Here is a 21041-nt window from a genome sequence, read left to right on the forward strand (position 1 = left end):
CTTCATTGTAAGTAGAGTGGGCTTGTGGTATTTCCCTTTGGTCGCTATGTCGCTAGCAATAAAGTTCATGCAACTTCCCATGACGACAAGGTGACCACCATTGATCTTGAGGAGATTTGATGATGTGAATCAATAGTACACTTTCTTCAATGTGAAGCCTTAGTGGCATCTAACATCATACCATCTTGACATGCTGACAAGGCTATTAATAACCTGGAAAATATGGTGCCATTTTTAGGAGTTGGTCCTACCACAAAACCATGTGGCTGACATTCGCTATCACCAAGGCTAAAGTTCTTGTAGTTTCCCATGGAAGATCTGATGGTGTAGGCCATTCACTTTATAACCTTGTTCCTTTATTGAATGGGTCTTGTGGGTGAACATTACTTGGTTACTATGTCGCTAGGGATAAAAGGCACATGATTCCTTATAACAACATAGCAACCACCGTCGATCTTTGAGAAGATCTAATGGTTAAAAATTATCTTGGGAGCTTTAGGAAACAATGTGAACAACCTTTTAAAAGGTTCCTAGAAAAGGAAAGGGGGAATTTTAAAATTATTTCTCTCACTCAATTTAATTTGAAAAGGCACACAACCCAAAAGATTTTCTAGGGCAACATTTAGTGAAACCAAAAATTAGGGTTATTTTAGGTTTAACAAAATAAAAGCACCAAACCCTAATTCTCACAAAAGGAACTTGGAATATTCATTTTGAGATATATTTAGATAAACCTAAAGTGAAAACAAGACCAACACCATGTATGGCTGTGGATTTGGGTTACAAGATAGTAAATAAAGACCATTCTTATGACCTTGTCGAGTTACAACTTCAACAATTATCAGAAAAATTGGGAGCCATAAGAAAGACAAAAAGTGCATAATGTAAATTTGGTTCAATACTTGTTTGTATATTTTTGTATGTGTAGAACACTTTTCCCACATTTGGGAAAGTAGCTTGGAAGACTAAGAGGTCAGTTGCAGTGTAGTTTGGTGAATTCATATAGAAACTTGGAGATAATTTTGAGACTGTAATGACTAGTTTTTTTGAAGACTTTAAGAAGTCAATGAAATAAAGACTGAGAATTCTAGTGTCACTAGTAAAGAAACATTTCAATGATGTTTTTTTCTAGTTGATGTTGATTTCACTTATGTGCAAGCTGTTGTTCCAAGGGTTAGATGGCATAGGCCATTGCCTTATGAGATTAATGTTGATAAGGCATCTACAACCATTACTGCTTTACTAGTAGAAGAAGTAGATAAGAATGCTACTGCATTTGGAAATTAAGATGTAGAAAAGTCAAAGATCACAATGGACTTGAAGACAACTTCTATGATGAGGAAGAAGAACAAGTTAGTGAAGAAGCTCAAGGGACAATTTGGTGAAGAGGTAGAAGGAGATAAAGAAGAGGATAATGAAGATGATGAAGATACACTTTCCCAAGCACTGCTGGCTCTTACATAGGGTCAAGGTGAGGACTAAGGAGAAGAAGGAGAAAACTTTGTTGAAGGTACTAAGAGAGAAGAAGCCCCAATGAAACACCTATTTCCACATAAGAAAAGAAGATGAAAGCAAAGAAGTCAACAATAAGAAAACTTGAAAGGGTTGTGAAACCTTCACAAAAAAAGCCTATAGTTCTTGTTACTAGGGCTAGCACAAGAGCTATTGCTAAGAAGACTCAAGAAGTTCAGAATCCTAAAGCCAAGAGATCTAGCACAACTACAAAAGAAGATGAAATTGAGTAGAAAAAAAGAAGGAAATATATTGCCCTAGCTGAATCAGGTGAGGAGAGGACCGAGTCAGATGACAACAACCAATTCAAAGTGGTAAGTCATAGTCCCTCTTTTGATTTGGACAACTTGTGTGACAATATTAACAGTAATTCTTATTTAATTGGATTTACACATGTTGAGTTTGATAAACTTGGGAAGATAGAAATGAACAAAGTAGAAGAATCTATATATGCCATGATGGCAATATTTAAAAAGACTTTAATTGAGGTTGCCAACTCTTTACCCAAGAGTTTATGTGATAGAGTTGAACAAAGGTGGCAATATAGTCTCACAACTGGTAGAAATATTAGAGAGACTACACTTGCAAGAGTGATGCTAGAGTTGGACAAATCTAAAATGACAAAGGCTATTAACAAGTATAAGGGAAGATTTTCTTCAAAATAACGAGCCTTCAATATTCTACAAAAAAATTAAATAGGTTCTTCAGTAGAGAACACATGTATGGAAGGTGATCTATGGGCTGACAACTCAAAATACTATTGAGCAAGTACTTGAGGAAGTAGGTGAAGACAAAGAAGAAGAAGAGGTAGTTGAAGTGACAAATGATGAATCTATGATGGAAGTACATGGGGAAGGCACTACAAAGGTAATAGTTGAGGAAGAGCAACAAGACTAGAATGTATTAGAAGTACATATGTTGAGTGCCAGTCCATAAGCATATATAGTAAATATTAAGGATGTCTCTGACAAAAACATTTGGAACATCAATCCCCTAACAGAGGAGAATATGTAGAAGATATTGACTGATTCCATCACCAAGGCACAACTATGCAACCATCCTATATTCGTGAGTGTGGATGAGATTGAGAAGGCAAAATTAGCATGTGCAGGAGAGAAACCACAAGAATTATCCATTGCACCCACTCAATCTATAGAGGTGCAACTTGCTATGCATATGGTAGTATATCAAAGGAAGGACACTGTGCCTTCACATGTCAGTACTATGGTACAAAGTATCTTAGTACTAACAATTACAATAATTAAGCAAGAAGGGACAATAGTCCAAATAGGTCAGGAAGATAGTCCTACACCTACAAAACAAGCATAAGGTGGAGAAGAAACTAAAGGATAGGACTAAAGATTCAATATTAACTATGAAACAAGATGAAGTGATAGCAATTCAGACATTGGTTACCTCACTAGACACTATTACTCCTATTCCTAGTGAAGCACTTCATAGGCCGAGTACAGAAGCTACATCATTGCAAGCATCAAGGTCTAGCCCTAGCACATCTAAGGTTGATGAGGTGACATCCTATGGTGATAAAAAATTAGATGAGGTGATTGAATTGCCAAATTTTTATCTTACATCAATCACAATAGAGAAAATGAGCATATTGCAGGATGCTTTGGCAAGGAAGAAACACCAAGAACTATTCAGAAGGGAGCATAGGTAGAAACAAATACTTCATGGAATCAAGGAAATATTTCTTGATGCATTCAGCCTACCTACACTTGATTAAGCCAAGCCAATCATTAAGCAATTGACAAATATTATGGAGAAAATCAATGATGAAGGCCTAGATTCTAATGTTAAATTACTGGAATGGTGTGAGAAGAAATTTCAAACAAAAGTGGATGAATAGATATCAAGTGCCATTGCACTACACCAGGTTGAGTTATCAACCAAGATTAAGGGTGTGAAGAAGATAATGGAGAACATTTTCTCCCTTTACACTAAGTTGTGTGATGTTCCCCTATTCACACAAGAAGTGCAAAGACACATTAACCATCTGGAGGGAGATTTGAAGAAAACAAGTAACATTCTACAACAATCTCCTAGTCAAGGGCAGTCTCATTTTAATAATTTACTATAAGCACAAGGTTAGTCAACAACTTTAAAAGATCAAGATGCAAATATTAAGGCTACATTGATTATCATCTAGTTCATGTTAACCCTTTACATGGAGGTGTTATGCAAGGAACTAGTCTATGTAGAAACATTGATGAAGAAAGATCCCCATCTTTCTACTCATGAAGGCCTAGCCACCTTGCTACCGAGTTGGACATTCAGGTCAAATCTACGGAGGCAGCATGTGACAACTAGGATGCAACACTGAAGATTATAATGGAGGTCCATAAATCATTCTTGGACAAACACACAATTCCTGTACCATCCATGACATAAGTGTCAAAAGGGGGAGAATGAAGAAAGAAGGAGAATAAGTTTTGGGGGAGACTAAATAGAGACTATAGAAATAGAGTTAGCACAATAGATCTACTATGCAGGAGTATTAGATTCAGAATAGAACAATCAAATTAGGGGGAGTTATAGAATTTTTGAGGTATGACTGGCAAGTCATAAGTTTTGCAAAATTTTGAAGTTCTGAAATTTTGTAAGTAAGCCAAGTACTAAATGGAGATTATTTGAGTTATGCTCGAAAGCTAAGGTTATTCATGCATGACCAAGTGTTCTTTCCACTCATGTTAGAGGGGGAGATTGTTAATCTCAGATTGGTTTTGACATATGAGTGACAATACACTTAAGTCATTTGCTTAGTTCATGCTGAACAAGTAATGTATGTCGAGCATAAGATGTCAGATAGTATATGCTAAGCGAAGTTATATAGTATGTATCAAGTAACTAGTAAGCGCCGAGTCACTCAAGTGCTAAGTAGATAGTGGATGATGAGTCATTCAGATGTCGAGTGATTAATGGATGTTGATTCATTCAGAGGCCAAGTTACAACATTGAAGATTTAGTGGATGCCGAGCATCAAACACTTCAAGTTCTGAGTAAATAGTGTTGGACATAGTTGTTTATAATGATAAAACTTCTATGTAAACCATTTTTGAGCCTACTTAAGGATTTTTTTGCAATTCTAGATGACAATGATGAATCTCTATTAAGGATCCCTATGTAGTACATGTAGCTAGTCAGTTGAAGGGATGGATTAAGCAACAAAATGGGTGAATCACAATCATTGATTCATACCAAACCTAAGTCACCTAAGTCTTCATAAAGAGGAAAAACCCTAAAAGAAAGAGAGTGGAAGGAGCAAAGAGAGAAGTTTGCATGTACAAATAGAGCATTCATGATGGTTAAGGAGTTGTGATTTGAGATACATTTTAGAATTAGTTAGAGGAGAATAGAGGAAAGGAATTAGAGGACATAAGTGATACATCTGATCATATAGGATCAAGTACACATTAGGAAAGAGGTGATATGTTATCTAGCAATAGAGTGCTAATCGCAAGATCATTGATGAGACATTCTAGCAGGTGAATTAGTTAAATCTCTTAACATAGTAGTCCTAATAGGTTGTTGTAAATCCTTTAACTAGGTGCTTACTTCATTATGAGTTTTAAGTCCTTTAATTAGGTACACTTCTAACAGGGTGTTTAAATCCTTTAACAAGGTAAGATCTAACAATATTGTAAGCCTTAAATAGGGTAGACCTTTCATAGTGTAGATCATAGTTAATGATCAAACATTGTAGCCTTCATTGGATACGCTTTATTATTGCAGCAGTGAAGATTTGTGGGTGTCATCCCTATTGGTTTGAATTTTCGTGTGATAAAATTCCTTTGTCCAAGTATAAAAATTCAGATTGGAATCCAGTAATGGTGAATACAGTTTCTAGCTAAATCTTCCATTTTGTTAGCCTATAAAAATTTTCGTTAAAACCCTATGTCTCATTCCATTTAAAAATTCCCTGGCATGAAAGTTTTAAAAAAAAGCAATAAGCGAATATTGTTTTCCTGCCCATTTTGAGGTCGTGGTTCAACCCTTTTTGAAAGAGGTTTTATCCCACCATTGGATCTTATTTGAATCTATGATTGTCACATACTTGTTATAGCAAAATGCTTGAATGTTACGCCTAGCGAGGTAGCGACCATTAGATAACTATGTTGTGATACTAAAAAAATGAAGTCCGGTGCCGAGAATTGTGACATTATGACCACGTGTTATGTCCCAGGTTTGTCAGTTTTTAGAAGAAATGCATGTGAAAAAAACTCAGAAATGGTGTCATCAGAGTCCAAGTCTCTCCAACAATTCGCTAAGTCACTATCAAAAAATCTGTGCAACTTGCCAGTGGTGATATAGCAAATGCCCAGATTTTGAAAAAGGTAGTGCTCTTTTAAAGGTTGATGTGACCGCGAAAAATTCCATGCAAAATTATAAATATGCATGACTGCCTTTTCTGACACCAGTATTAATTGGTAAATTTGCAATCAATGTGTGTTTATTCTCTGTCACCAGAATTGAGAATCCATCGAAGGTTGCTATATCACTAGTCGAAATAGTGCCAATTTTTCGGTAGCAACATAGCGAAGGCTCGATCATGACAAAAGAAAACATTCTTTTATAACAAGGAATGATTTTGAGGATCATGAGGAAAATATTGTGCAAGCTTTACTTTTATTTCTGTGCAAGTTGTGTCACTCAGAGTTTTATTTCCCAGTGTCAGTTTTGATGTTTATTGGGAGGTCACTGTATTGCTAACCAAATAGTTGGTAATTTCGTCGGTAGCGATGTAGCGACTAGTTGGAAAGTGGTGATGTAACAGAAAATCCTTAAAGGTGGGCCTCAAACAAGTGACATGATAAAGCTGAATTGTACAGATCAAATTACATGGTGGCATCCTATCGAGCATCTATGAGCTGAAAAATTTGGATTCGTCAGAACTCACTATATCGCTAGTCGGGTAGTTAGTATTTTTGCTAGTAGCGATGTAGTGACCTGCCTGAAAGTCATGAACACGGCAAGGCCAAGAACATGTGATGTCATTAAGAGATTTAAAAAAAAACATATGTGTGCTAGTGTGTTGAGCTAGCTCAGCAACATCAGTACCTGGACCCACTCCCCATGTATAAAACGTACAAAGAATTTTGATTGTCAGATCAAGCATGGATCAATGATACTCGTTAACTTGCTATGAAGAGATGTGCGAAGATTATGTATAGTGAGTTAGTGAGCGAGGGACCCACCATTATTTTCTTAAAAGTCATTTCAAATATTTGCCACACGATCAAAGAAAAATCAGTGGTTATCGCTAGGTCGCTATGGAAAAGTGCTCGAAAGTTATGTATAACAAGTTAGTGAGTTGATGACATGTGTCCTTGGTCATCTGTGGGCCCAGTTTGAAATGGAAACATTGAAGGAAAGGTACAGATGGAGGAATTTTATTGGTTTGACTGCCAGCATGCTAAGAAGAACATTGAGTTAGCCTAGTTTTCATTCTTGGATCGTAGGATTTTTCAAGGATCAATGGCACAAATTTAAAAGGAAGTACGATGCTACTCTATTTTTCTATTTTGCACATTTATGATGAATGAAAGCTTTATGTGTGGGAGAAACATAGTATAATATAGGAGATTTTCATTAATTCCAGTCCCATGCAAACAAAGATTTCATGTTTTCTGAGCACAAGAACCTGATGATCATATTTTGTTAAGCCTGGTAAAGATGTGAAGCGATTCTTCATCTGTTCGAGAGCAACTGCAAAAGTTCAAAGAAGAATAAGTCTAGAAAGTCGAGTAAGTACTCATATATAACCTCTATGACATTCCAATTCCTATTATTATGATCAAGATGCCTCCTAAGAAAGTATTCTCTAGGCAAGTTAATTATATGGATAGGAATGTCCATGATGATTTGTTAGAATTACTCCCAGAATCCACTATAGAGCTTGCAAAAGTTAAAAGGTTAATTTCCTTAAACCCTAGGCTGAAAATTGCTGATGGCTTATATGACAAGAGGAACTAGGTTAGGGATGCAATAACTACTCAAACTAGCCTTGTTATGTTTAAAAAGTGGTTTTCAGAAAGGAAGTTGTTTCCCTCTCATGCTAATATCTAGAATTTTGATTTGGGAAAGCTAGTAGTTCCAAGTGTTTTCATGGATTATGATTTGCTAGAAGTCATTGCCAAGAATTATGACCAAACTATTAGGGTTGTGAGAAGAAATGATGGTGTGCCTCTAGTCTCAATTAGCCTTGAAGAAATTAGAGAAGTTTTTCACCTAGAACCATTGTCAGATTACCATGTGCCAATCAATTTGCCAGAATTAGAGAATGAATACAAAGAAAAGAGAGATGTAATTAGGGGAGGTGCACTGAGGGCACACATTGGTACTATAGGAACTCTGCCAGTAATTACTGCAAGCTCTAGAGAACCTTTCAAGAAGAGTCTTTTCACTTCTCGGGCTGTAGAGATATACAAGACCCTATGCCGTGTTTTTAGTGAAGATGAGTAGGATTTCATACCCATTGGCCTTATGTATATGATGGTTCAAATTGCTTCTTTTGATGTAGATGTTATCTTTGATTTTGCCTCCTTTTTGGCTGAAGAAATTCACATTGGTTTAGTTGGAATTGCAAAAGGCAAAGAGGAGAAAACTTTTGGCCACTATTCTCTATTAATGCATATGTTCTTGTTCAAGGGGGTGACATATTTTGGTAATGAGATGGAATTGAACAAAGAGGAAAATGGGGAAGTGTTGCCAGTCCAGTTGTGGAGTGCAGATATGACCTGGGATGCAAATAATGCTAGTTTTGGCAGATTTGATAATTTTTTTGCTTCTAAATTGAGATGCCTCATATTGAGTGACAATCCCAAAATCCCTAAGGTACTAATGAGTCTCATCAGGCCTATGGATAGCCCCCATAATTTGAAAGTTTCACATAATTGGGGAGATATCATCCCTTACTCTGTTTCTACTATTTTCAGAATTTATGGGTTTAAAGGGAGTCCTCATGTCTTGCCTTACCAAGTACCTTTCAAGGTAGGAATGGCTGAAGTTTTGTGGCAACTAGGAGGAGTAGAAGAAATGTTTCTATTGAAGAGACAACTAGGGTCAATTTTCCCTACCTGCACAGTGGCCCATCAGTTTGTGATTACCAAAGGGGGTTGGCTCTTTTTGCATAAAATTTTGGATCAGTATATGATGGCTGTCTCCCATCCCCGTTTTTGTGATTCTGAGGGATTTTTCAATTAGACCTTGAGGCATAGGATTAAGCTAGGATAGGTCAAACATGATTCCTATTATCTAGAGGACATTATAAGGAATGAATTCTCATTTCAGGAACAAGAAACTAAAAAAGAAAAATGGAGAGTTTACTCCCGGGTCCTAGAATTCATTCATTGTTTTGATCAGAAATATAGTCCTTTAGATAATGCTAATATAGAGGCTAACAAAATAAATAAGCTCATGAGTAACTTCCCTAAAATAATGGAAGCTATGAATGAGAAGAAAGAATTTTTTATTGATTCTTATCTTGATAAGGCTAGAGAAGTCATGAGGAGGTTGGCTTTCACTCCTAATATAGAAGCTGGTCAAATAATTGTACAAAAGAAGCCTAGTTACACTATAATTCAAAATAAAAGGGATCCTATAGATAAGGGCAAACAAATAATGGGATCCACCAGTACAGCCCTAGAGGAGAGACTTGATGAGCCTAGTCCCAAGAGGTAGAAGGTAATGAGAGAAGAGAGACCTCAAGTTGAGGAATATTTTCCCACTCAATCCCCTTTGAGGATTGGAGAAGAACAACTCACAGGTGAGCAAATTGAGCAGATGGGATCACAGGGAGGCATTTTTATTACTCAAGTAGAATTGAATGAAGGTAACCCTCCAGAACCTCCCCTCCCAAGTCTGCACCTAACAATAGCTGACTATAGAGGTAGGGAATTGGACCCTGTGTTAGAACAGGTAAGTCATCAATTTTTGGTTGATGACAACTTTGTTAAATCTAGGGCTTTTCAACAGTTTGCATGGAGGGCAAACATGAATATTTTTGAGGAGAAATGTAAAAGGGTGAAAACAAAGCATCTAGAAATGGATGAAGCTACCATCTAGAACCAAACAAAAGAAGAAATGATGAAATAATTTTAGAATATAAGCCCTGAGGATGGAAGGCAAATGGTGAAGGCATCTAAAATTTTATTATTACCAAATTGGGATATTGCTGATGCCTTAGTTTTTAGTTCTATTTCAAATAAACTAACCTTGTAAGATCAAAATAAAGGGGACTTTCAAGGCACTACATTAATTGAAGATCAAGCTGCATTGGTCAGCTGGTCACTGAGAAGAGGATCTAGAGCCCCATCATCACAACCAGATGAGTCTGGATTGATGGGAAGCATAATTGCGAGAAGAGTTGTTGATACCTCACACGTGCAGGCAACACACTAGAATGTGGATTCTTCCAAGTTTCTTTTGGCCACTGCTAAGGAGGAACAAGCTATGTTTGAATTACAAAATAAATATGAAACAATTCTTGAGGCTTATAATAAGGAGGTAAAAAGGAGAATTGAGCTTGAAGACAAGCTAATGGGGAAGTCCACTAAGCCAAGAATAACATACCCCCGTCCTCCAATTGAACCCTTCAAATCCACCCCCCTCATAAAAATACCAGATACACCCCAAAGGCCATAGTACTACAATGCTAAGAATTTTGAAGAAGATAAGGATAAACTGTGGGCCTTACATGTAGAGCTGGAGTCAAAATATGAAGATAAAGTAAGAAAAGCTCTCACACATTTGGGGGACAAAGTTGAATGATCACTAATCCATAATCAGTTGGCCAGGGTGATCAATATCTGGGAGGAGTTGAAAGCCAATGATGAGGCTCTAAAGCTTATTGTGAATAAATGGGTAAGAAGGAAGAAAGCAATGACATTTTTGTGTTTATCTATCATAAGGGGTTCTTATGATCAAATTGAAAAAACCTTTGACATTGTTTCAGATCTTGCTAATTTTGACAATAAAAGGATTTATTTACAGAGAATAATAATAGGCTACTTAAACAAATACAAGAGCCAAAAATTTAATTTATTTCCTCGTGCCTTAGATAAAAGCAATAATTTGAAAAAAAAATATGAATGGGTGAAGAAACTTGATGATATTTTTTGTTTAAGGATGAATAGAATTATAAATGAAGCAGGGCATGCATTGTGGGCTACCACAATGGAAGAAATGGTGAAGGCCCAAATATTCTTTGATTCTTTAAAATAGGAATTTGTTGCTATTAATAATGAAGTTGAGTATGTGTTAAAAAGATAAAGAGATATTTTGCACTTCAATTGGCCAGATGACACATTGTTTGACAAGTGGATGGCAGAAATAGCTCCTGGTGAACAGTTTGATGAAGATGAAATTGATAGTGATGAGGTGCATGGTGAGGAGATCCAAATCATTGACACCATCACTAATCAAGCCTAACTGGAAGAAGAAGACAAGAATAATCAGTCACTTTTAGTTGCATGCCCGGGACTACAGGATGCTAATATAATCGAAGAAGAGAAAAAGGTAGAAGTGCCACCATACAGGATAAAGATGGTGAAAACCCATAGGTGGAGGTTAATGTGCCATCATCAGAACAAACTTCATCGTTGGCTAATTTGGCAGTTGCATACAAAGAGGGATCATAATAATAGCCAACTCAGCAACATTAGAAGATGTGACAGAAGCTGACCCACCAAAAAGAATGTTTTGATTTGGATATCTTTTGTTACCCACATTTTTGTCATTTTTTGATAGGTTTATGTAAATATTTCTTGTAAAGGACACCTGTCATTTTCTCTTAGCCTGAAGCTTTTTGCATCTCACACTATATAAGTGAGATTCCAGGGCTAGAGAAGGGGTCCAATTTTTGTTGTTTCTAGGTGATATACTTAGTTTGTTCCCGGTCCAATATTTGATCAAGTTTGTGATGTATTTTCTTTGTTAGTTCTTGAGAATACATGAATATAGAATGATCTTTGTGTTTCTTCTTAAGGTCATTCTGAGTTTACTGCAAATGTATACAATTTTCAAGGAAAATAAATACAAATTATGAGCTGTCCCCATATTAGTTCTTTCTAAATTTTGTCTCCTTTTGATTACTTGGTTATCTTGATATTGTATGAGTAAAAGCTTGTGCAATTGAATGCAATCCAGTTAGGTTGTATATCTGTTCATTACTGCTATTAGTTCAATGGATTAAGTAAAAGCTTTGATGAATTTGATAAGGTTGCTACAGTAGTAGAAAGGATTTTTTGGATGATGAATTTTGATAAGAATTGCTGATAATATTTGTTGTAAGGCAACAAATTAGATCTAAGGATTTGCCGTAGACTCTGAACCCCAATGGATTAGGCACTAGTCAAATTGATTCATTTGGAAGAGAAATATGTCATAAATGGTTTTCAAATGCAGAATTATAATCACTTTTACTTTTATTTCCTACAAATCTTCTAAGTTGGCTTGTAATTGTCTACATGGAATGTTTTAGCTTCAATTAGCCACTATTGCTCAGAACACATGTAGACCTATAGAAGAATTTTGGCTAGATCTGTTATATGGGATGTGTTTATCAAATTGTCATGAATTATGCATGTATTTGAGGATTTGAGATGAGAATAAGAATGAAACTAAAATAATCATCATATAGCGTTTCCCAGTCTAGAATCATCCCTGGGTATACCCACCCTAGTTTTGCAGAGCCTACAGAGTAGAAAACCACCCTTGGTTTTGTTGAAGTTAGGTCCAAATGGTTAGCACATACAATTGTTGATAGGAATTGACTAGTCTTTAGATTGTGTGAGTGATGTCATTTCAGTATTGAGCATTTTGTTTCTTAGTAGTTTTTCAAAAACACCAACAATCCCCACCCCATTTTTACCTTCTCATTAGAGGATTTCTGGGTAACCAAATATCTTGTGTCATATATGTGTTGAATGTTATTTACTTTCATGGTATGGATGAATAAGTTTAGCTAGCTATTTCAATTTACATGCAAATTATGAGATGGATGTGTGGTGAATGATTTAAGCGTTAAAGTTTTGAAGGACTGATTCACCCCCTCACCCCCCCTCTCAGAGTTTACTTTCCCTATTGTATTTCCAACGAAATTCTCATTTTTTCCTTGATTTTTTCTCCAATTTTTTACCATTTCACCTCTACCCCTAAGATTATAGAGTTAATTTTGATGTGCAAAAACTCTAGGTATAGGTCAAGGTTGACCTCTAATGGATGTGATTTTCTTGAAGATGCTAGACATTTTGAGATTTTTTGTTTCTTTCTCACTTAAAGCTGGTCAACCTTTTTAAATTTTGATTTTGAATTTGGTATATAAATGGGGTCTTCTCAGTTTATTTGAGGATCCTCTTAATTCATGATATCCTTGGCAACAATTTTTGCATACATTGTATTCAAGTCACCATTTGCAAGTAAGATTTCATGGTCCATTCAAGGAGTTCAAACAAGATAAGCAAGGATTCATCATAAGCCCTCATATTACTTTATGTCATGCATTCCCTTCTCAAGTTCTAGCTTCTTTCTTCATCAAAGATAATAGAGTTGTCTATCAAGAAAGGAGATCTAAATACAATGATATTATACTAGCATTCAATCATCCAACCCTTCACACATTTGAGAATACTCACACCTAAGGATCTATGATTTGGCACTTTAATATCTATTCGATTTGAGGAGACATCCTATATCCTACATTCATCATCATACATCTAGATACAAGCATTCATACATCATTTTGGATAGTAGATTTGAATCATCCATAAATATTTAGTAAGTAAGGTGAATGTTTATATTTGTCTTACTTTTATGTGCTTTATCATTTTAATATTAAATCCTAAACTTAGGTTTGACCAAGGCAAGCCCCTTTCCCCCAAAAATTTTGATTTTTTGTGTGTGGATTTACAAGTTTTTAGAGCGAAAAAGATGAGGATGTAGACTTAGGGTTTACTATCATTGTTAGAGATTTGGTTCCTAAGATTTTAAACCAGAAAGGTACATGTCAACCTCAACTTCTACATCTTGATTTTAACCCTTCATCTTGACCTTGACCCTTCATCTCAACCTATACCTCCTGGTCGACCTAGTTCGAGAGATATTATATTTCTTGGTTTTGAAAATTCAATCTTTCTAATTCCATATCCATCATTATTTGTAACTCTTTTATTGTTTGACAGTCAAATCCTAGATCTAAATTTGGTTTCCTCTTCAAACCCTAAAGGGGAGTTAAATTCCTTCCCATGTGGTTTCATTATACTTACTTTGGTGTATTAGATCATATATTTGTATGATCTTGATATCATATTTGTCCCTACATTATTCGTGTTTACTTGACAAAATCAATCTACACTAGATCAATTAATTACCATAACCAAACAATCTACATCACACTAAAGGGAAATTAAAACTACACAGAAAGAGATCCTTTAATATACACATTTGAGAGGGATTGAATTTAGCATTGGTACCCCTACATCCATTTGGGTTGTGATAATCTACTTTGGTTCTTTTTGAGTGTTATGCTTGAAGGGGTCCTTTTATCCATCCCCAATGGTCATAAAAGGTTAATTAATCAACACATATTTCATACATGTTTATATACTTAATCTTTTATGATACATTTTGGCAAGTTCACCACTTTCACACTTCGTACCTTTTAATATTGGTATTAGATCTACGCTATCAAATGGAAGGACTTAATTTTAAAACCTTTTTTCCCTCCTTAGTGTGGTTTTGGTCCCCTTTATCTTCTTACAATATTACCCAATATCTAGGTGATATCTTATTTTATGTATGGCCCTCATATGTGCTATGTTATTACCTTTTTAGCCATATCTTTGGGTGCTTTCTTTGTTTCCCACTTCTTTTTGCACTCCCCCCAAGACCTCGAGATAGCCCAAGGTATAGGTTGACCTAGTCAACGTTTATCAGTATAGGCCAACCAAGTTGATCTATGACTAGAGAAATGTTGGTCATGGGACCTGTGTTGTGTTAGGTGTTTAATTAGTTTAATTTTTATGCCCCTATCTGATTTCTTTGTTTTCTATCCTAAAAACTAGTATACAAGGGAGCTTGGGCATTTCATATTCAAATCAAGAAAAAATATACACACATGCATGAGACATTAAGTAAGAATTTTGAAAATATTTTCCAAGGCATACATTAATTATTCTTCAAGCATTCATTGAGATATAGCATTTCCTTCTTGCATCAAGCTTCTTTTGTCAAGGTGGCACTACAACATTTTGGGTCAAATTGTGATGACAATTTGCAACATGGTGTAATTTGTGGTGATTTTCATATTTTTTTTGTAATTTTTCTTGCACCATCCCAATACTTGATTTCTGCATCATAATTATGATGCACTTGTAAGCATAAAACAAAAAAAAGAAAACATGAAAATCATTTTCCATTTGTTTTGATTTTGGAGAACTGAGTGCGAAAGAGGTGGAGAGCTTCGAATGAGGGTGGAGAGCTGTGAACATTGTCGTGGCCCTTATGTTTGACGCATTTGGTTGTTGTGCCCTCATGATCTTTGAATTTCATTTCCGTTCCCTTTCTTTATGATTTCATTGTCATGCCATGTTATTGCTCTGCAATTTCATTGTCATGTCATGTTATTGCTCTACAATTTCATTGGAGTGTTGTGCCCTTGCTCTACGATTTTCTTCAAGGGCAAGAAGAGTCACCTATGCGAATATTTTTTCTTTTCCTTGTAAACATGTATATCTTCATATTTTCTTCTAAACATGTATCTCTTTATATATTCGGAGAGATCTTTTTCAAGGTGCTTATTACATATATGATCTAGCTACATACATATTCTAGAATCCAAATAATAAAACAATAAAAATCACTCAGCCCATGCTAAGTAACTTACCTCAAGATCCTCAACAAAAATAATGTAGACCACAAAAAATGGGCTGAGTTTTCAAGAAATTTTATAAAATCATATCATAGCAGATATTTTTAGAAAGAAATAAGCCATAACCTAGTTAGATTGGTCTAGTTGTTGATTAGCTGGTTGAATACAAATTCCTATAGAATTGTCATTAGATTAGGTACAATAAAATGAATAATCATCTTTATAAAAATAATCTAGCTACATACATATTTCAGAATCCAAATAATAAAGCAATAAAAAACACTCAATCAGTGCTAAGTGACTCACCTCAAGATCCTGCACAAAAATAATGTAGACTACAATAGAATATATTTATAGAAAGAAATAAGCCATAACCCAGTTAAATTGGTCTAGTTGTTGATTAGCTAGGTTGATTAAAAATTCCTATAGAACTGTCATCAGATTAGGTACAATAAAATGAACAACCAACTTTATAAAAAAATGATCTAGCTACATACATATTCTAGAATCCAATAATAAAACAATAAACCTCACTCAACCCATGCTAAGTGATTTACCTCAAAATCATGTACAAAAATAATATAAACCATGAAAAATGGGTAGATTTTGCAAGAAATTTTACAAAAACATACCATAGCAGATATTCTTAGAAAGAAACAAGTCATAACCTAGTTAAATTGGTCTAGTTGTTGATTAGCTAGGTTGATTACAAATTCATGTAGAATTGTCATCAGATTAGGTACAATAAAATGAACAATCATCTATATAAAAAATTATCCAATTGCATACATATTCTAGAATCAAAATAATGAGAGTGTAAGAATTTACCTCAGGGCAAAATTCACCCAGGAACTAAGAACTCAAACACAAGCACAACTGTAGACCAGAAAGAGAGAGTATGATCAGAATGACGATATATTCATTCAATATGTATTGCCAAGAGTATAATAGGAATGCCTATATATAAAGGCCTATGAGATACATCTAGAATGCCTCAGAATCAGCTAAATGATAAGTCACACAACCAGGCACATGTCCACCAGATATGGGTTATCCTCCATTAAGTATGAAAGTAAGTGCGATGATGAGAGGATAAACCTACAAGGGTGTAACACACAAATCAATGTTGTAGACAACATGTGCTAGAAAGGGAGTACGTATAATTGTGTTGTCAACATGACAACTCAATGAATGATGCAAACTCCTAAGTGTCTCACAAATTAAAATAATAAAATAATGAAAAATAATAAAATAATGCATTAACCTAAGTAAACTTAAGTAAGTGTAAATAGTGAATACATATTTACACCAACACCCCCCTTAAGTGCAACTTAGGGGAATGCCCTTAAGCTTATGAAAACTAGGATCAAATGCAAAATGGGTCTCGATTACTAGGCCATGTTAGGTACCCATGTACATAATGAAAATGTAGTCTCTCATAAAGCGAAGAAAGAGTGAAAACCTAATGGGAAAAACCATCCCCCAAAAAGAGAGATGAATAGGGATTCATGGATGGATGGAGTAATCAAGACCCCCCCTGTAGACACCTAAATTTGATTATACTATTTTAGTAATCCTATTTAGTTATCTAAAAAGGCATCATTAATTAAATTTCTATTTAATTAATCCTTTGTCATCCCCTAGTTGATTAATTTAATTAATCATCTATAGTCCTAATTGATAAATCAAATAACCTATCATTTATCAATTAAATCCTATTCTTCTATCTAATTCCAAAAATCCCCATTTATTAAATAAATCTATTTGATAAATAAAATCCTCAAATCCAAAAACCCCTAACTTATCCCTAATCCTTCATTTAGCCTAATCCACCCCATCCACCCATGCTAACCTAGCTTAGCCACTAACTCACCCACCCTCATTAATGCCATCCACTTGCACATCTCTAACATCCTTAATCTAATCCTAAACCCAAGCATAATCCACTCCCTAATGTTGTCACATTCCCTAAACAAGTTTAAGACTTTCCTAAACCAAATCAAAGTCTCCCCTCAAAAATCCCAACCACCAAGTCATGAGTGCTCTTACAAACCATAAAAGACTCTTACAAGCCCACTCATGACTCTTACATCCATCTTCCACACTCTTCCCTCTTCCACACTCATTCCTCTTACATCCCTCTTACATACTCAACCCCACTCATCATGCCTTTAACCAACCCTTTACCCTACCCTCTCACACTCATCCTCCTTGTGACAAGTGTCACCTTCCCATTGGTGCTAAACAAGCACAATCCATGTGCTCCCCTTTGAGTGCATCTTAGCCCTCCTTAACCATCTCCCCATCCTTGCATCTAAGCCCTCCATCCCTCTACCCCTTGGCCTATAAATTGAATCCCATCCCAAGCCATTTCATCAATAATCTTTGAGATAAAGTTACCATGCTATTTTGAGAACCAAAGCCATCAATCTTACCCTTATAATGCCAAATTGAGAGCTCACAAAGCTACCAATTTGCCATTACCCACCTCCATTGAAGCAGCTTTTGAGCATCTTGAGCATACATCCACATCAAAGGACACATCTACAAAATCAAAAAAGCATGGAGTCTTTTCTCTTGTGAGGTTTGCACTTTTTGTTTGCTTTTCTTTTTCTAAACATATATGTGAATTTAGTTTTGGTTTGTGAAGGTTTCTCTTATTGTTAATGTTCTTTGCATTCTAGATCTTGTTCTACACCCCCATTACGACACACATCTAGTATATACATAAGTGAAAAATGAGAAGATCAAGAACCTCATAAGAGGAAAAAGTTCCCCCCATAAGAAAGAAGAGGAAGAGAGACAAGGTAGTCCCCCCCCCTCAAATGAAGAATGCTTGTCAGTGAAAGCTGCTCCAAGAAAGAAGCTAGTCAAAGAATGTAGAATGATGTTCCTCCCCTTTGGCAGAGACAAATGAAGAAGTACAATCCTAAAGATGTATGCTGGTGCTGAAACCTACTCAAGTATCCTTGTGCTGATTTTGATGGTTGCCCCGTCCAACTATGCTAAAAAGAATGAATGTAGATCTGGAAAGGATGTTTGTTGAACCTATTCTAATGAACCATCTATCTCCTCAACTGACAAAAAGACCTTCGGCAACTACTATTCATAAGGATCCATAATCACACCAACCTGTGAAGATTGATCATGTAGAGAATGGACATGAGGGTCAAAGTGAGCCCTCATAACAATTGTAGAAGGATCATCATCATCAATGAGAAGATGTAAGTCCTCAAGGCTATCTCCCAAGTTTGAGGTGTGTGACTCCACAAACAAACTTGCAATGTCTACCATGTAGTCATCAACTGAAGCTAGAGCTAGAAGACAAGCTGTAGCATGCTATGTTGGACCTTTCATTGTGGAAATATAAGCATGTGGACTATATTGATGATGTGACCTCTCACTGCAACTATCCATAGAGCCCAATGTGTCTGAATCTGTTGAAGCACTATCACTAGTGTTACTATTAATTTCCACTGTGTACGAAGTGTAGAGAGGAGTAGAGGATAAGCTAGGTAAACTTTCCTCAAAGTGGACATCCTTCTCCACAAAAATCTCATGAGTCTCAAGATCCATTAGTTTGTTAGCCTTCACATTGTCTTCATATCCTATGAAAGTACAAGGCCTAGGTGCTGGTGCCTTGCATCCTCTGGAAGATAGGTTAGCCCATGCTAGACAACTGAAGACTTTGAAGTGACTCACAACTGGTTTTTTTCCACAATATGCCTCAAAAGGAGTCTTCCTATCTAAGGCATTACGAGGAGAACTATTGAGTATGTGAGTAGCACTGCTAATGGCTTCAAATTCAAGTGTAGGATCAAGAGACTTAGCCTTTACCATGCAACTTGCCATGGATTTGAGAGTCCTAATCCTTAGTGCTGCAACATCTGTCTTGTGTAGACTAAATGCTGGTGGATTCTGAAGATCGATGCCCTCATGTCTACAAAAGCCTCTAAGTCTTTTATCCACATATCTATTCTCATTTTCCACCTGTAGAACCTTGATGGCTTTCCTTGATTTGTGTTCAACATGAGTCTTGAAGGCTTGAAGCTTATGAACCACTTCATTCTTGTGATGAAGGAAGTAGACCCAAGTGAATTGTGAAAAGTAATCAACAAATATGAGGATGTAGTGGCCTTGGCTGACTGAAGTCACTGCAAAAGGACCTGCTAAAACCATGTGAACTAACTGAAGAGCAACTGGTGCTCATGAAGACTTGCTTTTATCATACTTCTCCTTGAGATGCATATCCACTGAACATGATGAATAATCTCCCTTAGAAAAGTTGATATTAGGTAGACCTTTGACCATATATTTTGAGCAAAGTTGCTGAAGAGAGTGGAAGGCAAGATGACCAAACCGCTCATCCCATAAGTTCATGTGTAAAGTAGAGTGAGTCAACAAGGCTTGAGAAGGAGACTTCGATACAAATTGGGAGAAGGAATAAAGCCTTTTGTCATCATTGACTTTCCCCACTGCAACCACTAAATTATCTCTAAGACTTTGCACCATCACTGAATCTGGAAGGAACTCAACTTTATGACCATCTCCAAGGTGAGTCATTTGGTAAACAAAGAGGAGATTGGAGCTAAGGTTTAGAATGTAGAGAACATCTTTGAATTACCCATTTTCCATTTCCACATGTCTTTTTCCTTCAACTTCTATTTTAATATCATCTCCCACGAAGATGTGTGGAACCTTTGACTGCTTCAATGAAGAAAGGTCTTCCTTTGAAGAACCCATATGGTAGGAGGCACCTGACTCAAGTATCCATTCCGAAGAAGAACTTGAATTTTCCATAAGTGCTTTCCCTTTACCCTTTGAAGAGGTTGGAGTTGAATCCTTAGAAGTACCTAGCACTTGAATCTTGTTCTTTTTGAGTAGATTTTCTAACTCATTGATTCTTTTTGTCTTGCAATGATGCTCATCATGATTTGGATTTTTGTAGAATGCACAAAAAAGTTTATCCTTCTTTTCATTACTTCCCTTCTTGTTGGAAGAAGAATTTCCTTGTTGAGAGGAGAACTATTGTGTGTCACATTGTGATTTCTACTTCCACTACTTCTTGTTGTTGCTAAAACTTTTCCCCCCTTGACTTGATTGGAGCTCATCACTAACCACCAAGGTTTTGGTCTTTGGTGTCGTAAGAAGTCCTAAATCCATCAAGTGAGTTTGTTCAACAATCAACATCTCTGCAAATGCATCAAATGTAGGCTTCAGGTAAGAAGTTCCCATGGTCAACCTATGAGTATTAAAACTCAAAACAAATGAAACATTTTTTGAAGGTAGACTCTCCAGGATACGATGAATCAACTTGTCATCTTTCATAGGATTTCCACAATCTTTAAGAAGTGCCGTATATTCATTGGCTTTATTGATGTAATCCTGAATTGTGTCAAAGTTCTTTGGATCCAAGAGAAGTAGATCATCCTCAATCTAAAATCCCTTTTCTTCATTCACCTTACCATACAATGCTTCAAGTTTATCCCAAGCTAGTTTGGATTTTGTACAACTGGCAATGTGAAAGAAGAGATCTCTACGTACACAAATCCAGATAATTCCTAAAGCCTGTTGGTCTTGTTTTTTCCATTCAATGAGTTCTTTAGCATTAGTAGGTTTGGTAATTGTACCATCAACATAAAGA

Source organism: Cupressus sempervirens, chromosome 11 (assembly GCF_028749045.1).
Source record: "Cupressus sempervirens isolate cs-2001-9-10 chromosome 11, ASM2874904v1, whole genome shotgun sequence".
NCBI lineage: Eukaryota > Viridiplantae > Streptophyta > Pinopsida > Cupressales > Cupressaceae > Cupressus > Cupressus sempervirens.